The sequence below is a fragment of the Chlamydotis macqueenii genome, chromosome 4, assembly GCF_036417535.1.
Source record: "Chlamydotis macqueenii isolate bChlMac1 chromosome 4, bChlMac1.mat, whole genome shotgun sequence".
Classification (NCBI taxonomy): domain Eukaryota; kingdom Metazoa; phylum Chordata; class Aves; order Otidiformes; family Otididae; genus Chlamydotis; species Chlamydotis macqueenii.
In genome coordinates this window covers 59,501,695-59,512,749 of record NC_141559.1, presented here as the reverse complement: position 1 = coordinate 59,512,749, position 11,055 = coordinate 59,501,695, and the positions used below count along the sequence as shown (strand labels likewise).

The 11,055-nt window shown below is 39.9% G+C and overlaps 1 protein-coding gene across 5 annotated transcripts in view; it reads left to right on the top strand.

Moving 5' to 3' along the window:
* Positions 1 to 2,315: 2,315 nt before the first annotated feature.
* Positions 2,316 to 11,055, top strand: part of KLHL5 (kelch like family member 5) — a 65,710-nt gene continuing 56,970 nt past the window's right edge. For 3 of the 5 annotated variants that reach the window (XM_086746623.1, XM_086746624.1, XM_086746627.1), the window contains exon 1: positions 5,234 to 5,324. The gene's annotated coding sequence lies outside the window, so the exon portion shown is untranslated. Of the gene's footprint in view, positions 2,390 to 5,233; positions 5,325 to 11,055 lie in introns of those variants that run through there. The other 2 variants (XM_086746625.1, XM_086746626.1) reach the window with 2 other exon arrangements.

Below are 11,055 nucleotides of genomic sequence, written 5' to 3'. Positions count from 1 at the left end.
TAAGTACAATGAACAGAGTGTGAGATATCCATATTATCATTGCTGCTGTACTCTTAAAAGGCAACAGATGTGTTGCCAATCTGTACAGTGTCTTCAGTGTGTATGCTATTACTATTACTATGCCATTACTATTCTTATATATTGTAGTCACAATTTTTCAGCTAAACTTTCCAGTTAAAAAAGTGAAGTCTTTAATTCTGACAGCCACCGTAACATTCCGTAAATTCTTCTTACAGATAAGACTGCAAAAAACATCTCTGAAAAGTTCACAATAAAAGTACTCTGACTAACACATATGCAAAATTAAACAATTTTACTCAAATATAGAGTATATACAGTATGAAGTATTTAATGGATTGAGAAAGTTCTCTTCTGGTATAGTATTTTTCCCACAACCCGTTAAATGTTGAGTACTACCAAAATGAGGCAATGCTGTAGAAGGTAAAATAAGAAATGTCCTAGAAACCTGAAATGCTCTTCTTGACATCCAGTTATCTCAGAAGATGAGTAAGCCAGGTGGAAGCAAATACAGTATTCATTCTATAGACAGACTCTTAATGGAGCTGTAGTGAATATAAATTTGTTAATATGATACATTAAAGGTAGCACTTTTATGCAATGAAAGCAAAGAAACCAAAGCAAAATTAACTTATTTTTTGGACAGTGTGGTACAGCAGAAGTAATAAGGATACAAAAAATCATAGGTATGAATTTAAAAAGTAAAATATACCCACTGCACAATTTATATTTGTCATCCGCTAGCAAATTAGCTCTACTTTGTGAGATACCACATTGCCCCTTAAGTATCTTCCATATCAGTTATTTATATTTTCCTGTTTTCAAGGTTGCGTGGTGTTCACCCATCCTTTCTGCCCAGAAGGAATGGAGAGAATACTGGGAAATAACAGGAGGATTTTGTCAAGTAATATGTGTATCTATCCCTTTCTGATATATTCAGACGTTCGTTGTTGTTGATGTTAGTGCCCAAGGTCAGCATAGAAAACTTTCTTCCTTTCTTTCTTTTTTTCTCCTTCTACAGAAGAAAGTCCAAGAACTCTGCAGTAAGCCGATGGTGAATATCTATTTTAGGGCACATTTTAGTTTCGTTTCTGAGTTCAGGAGACCCACATCACACATCCCAGGGACACCCTAAGCTCTTTAGACACTCCTGAATTTAGGCACTTGTGCTTGTGTGGCCTGACCAACTGATGTGAAAAACTAGTTTTCCTTCTTGGGGACACGCTTCCTTCCACCTAGCTAGTAGTTTTTACACAACTGGAACATGTAATACCTTTGAAAATCCTAAACTTCAGTCACATTGTTAAAATTGGATAAATGGTTTAAAAGTCAGTCGGGATGAGAACTGGCAGACAGATGACGCACACAGCCCTGTAGGCCACATTTCCTTAAAGAATTAGAAAGCGCTGTATACCTCATTACAGCATCAAACTGGTTCTGCCACGCCTCAGCAATGGTCTTGCACACCCCTACATCAATTTAATCAGTCAGAGACACATCTGACTGTCACACAGCCTATTAACTTGGAAAATTATTCTACTTTCGGATGGCAGAGGTCACTGGCGAGGCATAACAAGGCCAGCAAAGGCTGAAGTGTGTTATCCGTTAGAGGGCGAGTACGGTCTGCCTCAGCCCCAGACGGTGCCGGGGTTCTGAGAGGAGGTTAACGGTTGTGTGTCACCGCAGATTTATTTCACTTAAATGGAGGAGCAGGAAGTTACAGAAATGCGTATCTTTGTGGCTTTAGCAGACAGGCTACTCAGGGACAGGATGAGGCCTTTCACGGGCTTAATCGAGATAAACCCCACAAAGAGGACAAACCGCCGCCCCCGCCGCCTCAACTGCCCCGTTGGGAGCGTGAAGCGGAGCGCGACCGCACCGATAAGCCCAGGGGAGCAGCGGCGGCATAGCCCCGCCCCGCCACACGCTGCCCCGCGCTGCCCTTACCCTCGGGCACGCGGAAACCGCCGGTTGGCTGGCGGCGGCGGCGGCGGCGGCGCGCGCCTCCCGCCCTGGGGCGGTAGGCGGAGCCAGAGGCCCAGCGGGGTGAGGGCGTGGCGCGGCGCTGTGCCCCTCCCCTGGGTCCTCTATCCCTACCCGCCCCGCCCCTCCCCCCGCGTGAGCGGCCGGCCCTGAGGCCGGAGCCGCCCGAGCGCGCAGGGGAGGGGCCGGGAGCGGGGCCCGTGGGGAGCCGTTAGCGGTGGGGAGGGATCGCCCAGTGCCCGCGGCCTGCCCCGGCAGAGCGGGAGCGCTGGCTGCTGCCAGGGCGGAGCGGGAGGGAAGGGGAGGGGAAGGGGGTGCCGGGGCTTCCCTTGCGATTCTTTCTTTCCCCGCCCCCTCCCAACCTCGCCCCTTTCCCGGACCGTGAGAGGTGAGAAGGGCGGCCGGGGCTCGGCAGCCAGAGGAGGGGGTTTGGGGCTGCCGGGAGGGGGAGGAGAGAGCGAGGGGGAGGAGGGCGAGGGTTGGCGAGAGGCGGGCTCCCGCCCTCCCCTCCGCCGGGCTTTGGCTTGCCTGCCGGCTGTGGAGAGAGCGGCTGGCGGGCTGCCGTCCCCCGGGGGGCGGGGGAAGGGGTAACGGTCCTGGGGCTGAGCGCGGGCCGGGGCGGAAGCCCGCGCTCCGCCGGTCGGGGGCCCGGGGACAGCGGTGGCACCCAGGCTGGGCGGTGGCGGCCTGGGGCGGGGGCGGGGAGGGGCTTTTGTAGCGGGCAGGAGGGAGCTGCGGGGTCTGTGTCCCGCCAAGAGGGGTAGCAGCCCCCGTGGCTGACTCCATTCAAAGCGTTCAGAGGGAAGACCCGGTAAAAGTGCACTTAACACGCTGGGCTTTCAGTATTTGCCCATTTGTTTGCCTCTTAACCTTCAGGATCGTAGTATGAAATAGTGAAAAACAGTTTGGGTTGGTTGGGTTTTTTTTGAGACTGGTCGGACAGAGCAAAGCGGTGACTACCGAATCACCACAGTTGAGTGTTGTTATTATACGGGGGAAAAAACCCCAAAGTATAACTGCTGAACATCAAACAACTGCTGTTTATATATGTTATTGGTGCGTGTTTTCCCTTAAAGCCTTTTTGTGGCTTTGGGCTTTGAACTCGCACCCGTTTAGCTGTGTGAACGCTGATGTAGCTTAGCAGTCTAGCTGAAGTCAAGCCATCTATGGCTCATCATCAGGGTGGTTTAGGAGTCATGTCAGTTTTTAGCTGGTAATGTCAGAACAGTACAAAGAGGAGGCTTGAGTCTGTTGGTTTCTTTTACTTGTAAGTTAATTATGAAATGACATAAGCTGAACTCCAAATGCAGTCTTATTCTCGAGTAAAAATATCACTCAAGTCTTACTAGCATGAATAGGAATAAAAATTTGGACTCGTGGTTATGTCAGTGTAGCTTTTGTGTCTAGACAAACTCTATGTATTGTAGGGATGGATCGTTTTTAAAAAGAGACCACAAGATGTGTTGTCAAGAGCAGTTCATTAATTTTGCCAGGAATGATCTCTGATCATTTCTTGTGAAGATATTTTTGTGTGAGAATTTCCAGAGGCACATGTGGATGAATATTAAAAAAAAAAACATGCCTTGTTCTTGATCTTCATAGGTGCATTCCTGATAGAGGAGATTGTTATCCGTTTTATGTTTTTCCTGTTTTCCACTTGCTGAACAATGCTAAGAAGCATAAAGCAGGATAGAACCAAAATAATTATAATAACAATTCTGATCTGAGTCTGATAGTGTTTTCCTCTGCCATGCGTCAGCTTCATTGAACCGTCCCTCAAGTATGTCCTCTGGATGGGCAGGTCCACCACCAAAGCCAGCATGTTTACTCCATGGCAGTAGATTTTAACATAGTATTTCAGAGAAATGCAATGACTGCAAATTTAAAATAGAAAAGAATTTGAGCAAAGATTAAACAGTCTTCCATTAGACCATTATGGTCAAACAGTAATTGCAAACTGTCACTAACAATGACAATTCATACTGAAGAACTTGTTCCAACTCTCTGGACTTCTGTATCACCACTGCTGTTAAAAAGATTGTTCCTTCATTGTGTTGGCGTTTTGTGTTTTTGTTGATGTACTTCGGTGTTGCGTGATGTGGTAAAGATTGCCTAATTAGATATAACATGACCCAATTAAGGAAAGTTTCTACAGCTCTTAAGAAATTAGTGTGATTTTACATTTCCCTTGCAAAACTGTTGCAAGGGGAAAGTTTGCTTCCTCCCCTATCAATTAAATTCTTTTTTATTATAGCAATTTTACCAAGTAGAAGAATGCATTAATTACAAACCTACCTATCTTCCATTTCCTTTTTTTTTTTCTCTACAAAACCCCAAATCTTTCATTCAAAATTACCAACAAAGCAACTGCTGACTATAAATACATGTATTAATTGCCTGTATGGCCTTAAAAAAAACCAATCATATAGGAGACATGTTACGTGCTCCAGATGCAGGAATAAGGTGATAGTACTATTCAGCTAGAAGGTCCTTGCAGCTGGTAGGAAAGATCAGACTGTGAGAGGTCAAATATTAGGTATCACATTATGCATGCAAGTGTCCTATGGAGCTACATTTTCTTTAATTTTAAAGTGCCTAAGGTCAAGTGCCAAGCTGAAAGTAGACACATACTGTTTCAGCAGGCTAGGTTTTCTGAGTAGAGGTCTTTGGCTGGAAAATTTTTAGTGGCCTGTAAATTGGAAAGGGTTGAGAACCACCATAACAGTAAGTGTGAATTTTTACAGAGCTACTCCATTTTTTGAAACGTGTTTAGTGGTGATACTTGGCTTTATTCACCAATACTCTTTGGCAACAGTATTCAGTTTAAGTGCTTCGTATGGCAGAGCAATTCTTCACTGCTCTTTCCTTCGTGGAATTGCGGCTCACAAAGATAGGAGTGAAAATGCACTGAAATTTTTTTTTAAAAAAAAGTGTCTTGTAACCTAGTGTTTCTTGAGAGTTTATGTGTACAAATTTCTTACTAATTTCTTCTCTTTCTTTGGGGTCTTTGTTGATGTGTGTGTAAGTTGAAGTTATGGAAGGAACTAAGGTGACAGTTGTGCAGTGGCATACTTTTATCACCTTCCTCTCAGAAAGTTTAGGAATCACAGGATAAATGGAAGGAAGTTCTATCTGAATAGAGTAGGCAATCTGCTTTCAAGATTTATTTTTTTTTTCCCCCCCTCAATGACTGATTCTTACTTGTTTGCACTGTTATTCTCCTGCCTCTAGATTTTTTTCTGCTACCTCACATTTTTGGAAAGAGGAAGACAAATGGAACTACACGATTCTTTGAACACCTAGAGATCATTCCAGCGTTATAGGTAATTATTGTATTTATGCAATTCTAACAATAAGTTATGCTACAAGGAATGTGGATGTAGCCCACAAAAGTACTGGGTCTTCCTTACACCTGAAATTTCATCTTTTTTTGTGTTATGCATCTTGTGAGGGGTTCCTTCTGGTGAGCATACACAAGCAGGAATTTACTTTACTTTTGTGGACTTCACATCCTGGTGTTTGGAACATTTTTATGTGATTTCATCACTTCTGCTCTTTTATCAAAGCATGCTTTATAGGACACTGTCAGTATTACTATAAAGTTCAATTTTAATATTTTCAAAATGCATGAGAAACCTCTAACTTTGAATCTTTTAATCATTATAGGAAAAACAGGAGAAGTTGATACTAAATCTGTAAGAGAAAACACTGCTTTAGAGAAATGCTTGTGAACAGAGGCCCACCAACTGCACAGTCAAATCTCATTACTACAGTCATACTGACTGGCTTTCGCTTTCTTTCATTTTTTTAGCAGGAAAGTAGTAAGACTTTTCTAAGCTAAAGTAATTTTCAAAGGGAATAGCTTTGACGTTTACACAAAGTAAAAGAGTGCTGAAAACATGAATATGTGCAAGAATCTATCTTTTATGGGAACTCTCTGTAAAGTAAAATAATGCTGAAAAAATAGTGGTGAGGGTGAGAAAAGCAGTCCAATTAATTTAGGAGTAGTAGGTTTTACTAAAATGAAAAAATCTGCTTTCTTGACTGTGAGAGCTCTCTGCTTGGGAAAAGTTAATAAAGAAACATACTCTTTTATTGTCATTTTATTCATGTCATGATACAAATACAGAAGAGTGATGGTCTTTCTCACTATTCATGTCATCATCTGTCACATAGCTGGCGTTTTACCATGTACATAACATTTTTAACAGTAGATGCTTTAGTTTGTTCTGTTGTGTATTTTTCTACCTTTCTGATTTTTTTAATAAACTTTTTAGCACAGTATGTTGTATTATTAATTGAATTTTGGGGTGCTGTAGCCTTTGACTAGCTTTCCAGAAGCAAGAAGTCTAGAGGAAGTCTAGAGCAGTTCTACATGCTGGAATAACAGGAAGTCTGTTTCAAATATATTTAGCCCAGAGTGAGAGCTGAGCACCAGATGCAGTATCCTTCGTGGCTGTCTGCTGAGACGTTTCAAGCCTAGAAGTACACAACTCAAAACGTAATTTTCATTAAGGGTGGTGACAAAGTACTTGAGAATTCTGGGTGTAGTTATTACAAGGTCTTGCTTTTCTTTGGGCATTTTCTCTGCATGGCCATCACACTCATGAGTTGAGAATCATAAGTTTTGGAAGTTTAGAGTTTGAGTCCATTGCCATTCTCTCATTTCTTTATATTGCTCCTTATTAAACTGTTGGGAGAAGTTTCACTACTCTTTTTTATATAGATTAATTATAAATTTATTTCATATTTCAAATATTCACTTCTCTCCCCATTGGCGCATCAAAAAAAGCTAAGGTGTTTTTGTTTAGCATAGTGAGTATTAGTGAGTATTATAGTGAAACTTTGGCAACTAATTGGCATTCAAACCACTGGCTGTAGCTATGGGAATCGTCCGTACCAACAACAGGAGAGTATTTGATGTTATATTAGTCTACTGTCCGTTTGCCTTCAATCCAGTCTTCTGTGACACCAAAGCAGGAACCTGTTTCTCACTCTGCATTGCTCTCATCAATACCAAATATTTTAGTATTTCAAAGCAGAATGATGCTTTTGGTACCTGATGCTGCAAACTTAGTGCCCAGGTGGAGGCTAGGAGACACCTGCTTAAGTTTAATGTCTTCCTCTGTCTTTACTCAGGTCTGATAAATTAAAGGCATAGGGTTATAAGGAACATGAGAATGAAACTCAAACAGTGTCAGTCGGTCTTCCTTCAGGTGCCTTGAGATTCACCTCTGTCTACGAAGATACTGACACCATTTTCTTTATCCTCTCCCGTATCTATTTAGAAGAATTTCCCAGCCAACCTGTTAGCCCAGCAGCAGTGATAATCAGAAAATGATTATCATAGAGTCACATCTGTATGCCATGAAGCAACTGGGCAAACTAGTCCTTCTAGATTGCTGTATTTTCTGGGAAATCATAGACTTTTTTTTAGTTTCTGGTCATAAAGGATTGGCCTCCAGTCAGGCTTTTTTCCCTTTTTCTTTTTTTCCCCTTCTTCCATTTCTTTCTCTACTCAGTCAGTCTGTATCCTTCTAGGCATCTTCCACCATAGATGACATCAACACTTTTCCAAGCTTTAAAAATTATTAGAACTGCTAAGGTTTCCCAGAAATCACTTTGAGAACAGACTTTTTGTTTTCACTGTTTTCCAGTAGTTCATAAAAAGGTAGCTACACTTACCAAAATAGCCGACCTCCTCCAGATTGTCAGAAGTTTTGGACTTGGCCTGCATCTTTTTCTCCAGTGGTCCTGGAAGTTAAAAAGAATTTGAAACAAATGCCAAAATATGCTCCAAAGAGAAGGAACTGAAAAGGTGGATCACTATGTTGATAAAAAAATCCTTATTCTCATCTTGTGGCAGGGTAGAATGACTAATTATCAAGCAGGGCTGCTGATTAATAATTACGTCTTATGGACTATGGTGGCATTTTTCCAGAGGACAAATTTCGGTAAAGTTGAGAGAGGTATTGATTTCAATCTGTTCAGCGGAATACTTTGCCAGTTATTTACCTCTTCTGGCAATTCTAAGTGCAACTGATGTTAAAAATCCTGATGTCTTCCATAACAACAGGAAGAATTTTTGATCAGTAACTTAGATTATTCCTGGGGCATCCATCAGATTTTCAGAATTAATGGAAAACTGTGTATAAAATTGCATAGAATATTTTTGTATTTTTGTAAAACTGTGAAATTTAAGGTAGAGCACTGGCTTCATCTCTTTGAAAATGTGTCTGGGTAGACTTATCCCACTGCCTTAGCTGATACTTCTGTCAAAACCGTCAATGCACATTGTTTTGACTCTGTTGAAAATAATTTTACTTAATTTAAAACTTAATAAGAATTTAGTCAACTTAAACTTTGCAATGCTTTCCAATTCAATAAATTGCCACTTTAAATGAACGTTCTACTTTTATTTTGTGAAAACGCCTATGGCTCTGTATTATAGAGTCAGTTGTGGTGGGGGGAGCAATTTCTTGAAAGAGTTTATTAATTGTTCCAGGCATCTTTTTAGATATATTCTAAGTGCTTTCCTACATAAGGGATAAATACCTTTTTTAATTTTGAGAAACGTCACCCCTTACAGTTCCAAAAAGCCACAGCTTGCCCAAGTGTTTTGCATAATTACAGCCTTTTAAGCCTCAAAAACATCTTTAAAACGTAAGGTGTTTCTTGTGCCTACACTTACTGGATTTTATATGGAGGAGAGGGAGAGCAGAATGTGCCTTACCTAAAACGCATGAAAGCCTCAGTAACTAACAAGATTGCTGTGGACAACTTCATGTTTTCAGACCTGTTTCTGATAGTCTTTCCTTAATTATTTCACATGGGTTGCGATTGGAGACCTCTTGTTCAGCTAGTTCTGTCTCCAACAAGAAAGCAATTCTTACCTTGGCAAAGCATTACACCAGTAACATTGGAAAGGACAACAGTGAATGAAAAATTAATTAATTTTGTGAAACGCTGGATATTATGAGGCCAGAACTGTGATTGTTTCTTTAATCACTCTTTGTTTTGTGGTATAGATAGAGTATCTGTATTTGGTTAAAAGAAATCCCTCCCCTCCAATCTCAGTTCTGATTAGAACTTAAAGCTGTAAGAAGAGAGGCTCTGCAGGAAACACTTTGTTTGCTAACTGGTATCTGAGGTACAAATTTCTTCTGAAATGCCATATTAATAGCAATTACTAAAAAGGAAAAGAAAAAGGAAAAAAAGACAATCTTTTAAAAAGTTGAACACAAAACATAAAAAGTAGTTCAATTTTGCAGTTGTAAGTTTTCAGTTGAGTGAAATGTTTCAATTTTTAAACAATTTCTGCTCCACTTCCTACTAGTTTCCCTGAAGTTCTCTCTTTTCATCTTTTTTAATCAGTTTAATTAATAGGCAATATGTCTTCCTTCCGTATTTCACACATTTTTTTTTCAGAGTAAGTGAGAGGGTGTGGTAGTATGATCTGCTTATGGTTTTGTAACCCTTTCATGCTCAGTGTTGCTTATTGGTGGCCATATTCTCAACTGCAGGAACTCTTTACACATAGCGTTTTTAATATTGACTTTGAATGGGAAGATCTTGCAGCCTATTGAACTATAAGCAGTTTCACTTTCTAAGCACTCTTTTTTTTAATGGCACTTTTGAATCAGTTTTCTGTGTGTGTTGTTCATAAAAAGGAAAGAGCAATGAAAGAAGAGAAAGAAAGAAAAGAAAAACCTGTGGTCAGGTCTTTAAACCATCCTGCTCTCAAAAAATTCTTTCCAAGTATGCTAAGCTATTGTGCAATCATAGCTATTCAGAATCAAAAAAAAAAGGAGAGAACTACATTATCTCAAATTTTATTTTAGGTTGTTTTTTAAAAATGCTGCTCTTTTTTCTGATGCGTCTTCTACCTCTTCCACCTTCCCTCCTTGCTCCAGTATTTTTGAAGCTGTAAGAGGAAATACTGATAACATTTTTTTACGGGCTATATAGGCATGATGATGGTGATATAATCTGTCTAGTACAGATTTGAGTTGACTTGGGTGGAAATAGTATCATTCATTATAAAAAAAAACAAGTCCACAACATTCTTACCCTTACTGTAGACTCAACTTCAGAGCCAACAGAACCGTCAAAATCAGGCTGAAGTATACCCATAGAACAGATGAAATACTCACAGCACCTGGCTATGTAATGTGGTACCTGTTCATAGTGTACAATCAGGCAAGAATCAAGTCCAGAGAAGTTTACTAACCTGAACCTTAAAGAATACAAATTGTAATATGGATGAATTACCAAATCAATTAAGTGCTTACAAGTAGTGTGTACATGGTGAGGAGACACAGGAGACGCTTACAGGAAGATGAGGTTTTTGTCAGTGGTTTTAGTGACTGGACTGTTTACAGGCAAGTTCTTATTTGTTCCCAGCATAGACATTTTATGTTGACTTTTGCACAAATAAGCTATTAACCTGACATTTGTCTTCCAGATAAGTAAAACATTCTACATTAATTATTCATTACATCTATATGCCTTTGTCTGGTAGAGATTCTAAAGTATATTCTAGTATTAGATAAAGAAGTACTTTTGAATATTGAATGGTCACTTGGTCCATGCCAAAGGTGAAATGAAAGTTTAAATCTTTCACATGCAGTAAGAGAAATGGTATTTTGGATTTAAATGTAATCACAAGCTTGTGCATTCAAACTATAATTAAAGCATTAAGAGAGTAGAGCATTTAATGATGTTGTTATAACTTGATAAGACTTGGCAAGCTCTTCACCAAGAACCACAGCATTTTAAACTTGGAAGTATTTTCCAAGGAAATAAAAGTAATTAACTAAAATTAATCTATGAGTTTATAAACATGTAGGCAGATCAAGTGATCAGTAATAGAACTTCACTCTTTTGTACCTCCTCTCACTTCTTGATAGATAGTTTTTTTCATTTGCAAATACAAATTTGAATTGCACCTTTGCATAAGAAGTTGACTGATGTTTTGACCAAAGAGCAATTATACTTAAAATAGATTAAGTAGTAGTTTTAGTAAATATTCCAATGTAATTGTTTAAAAACTTA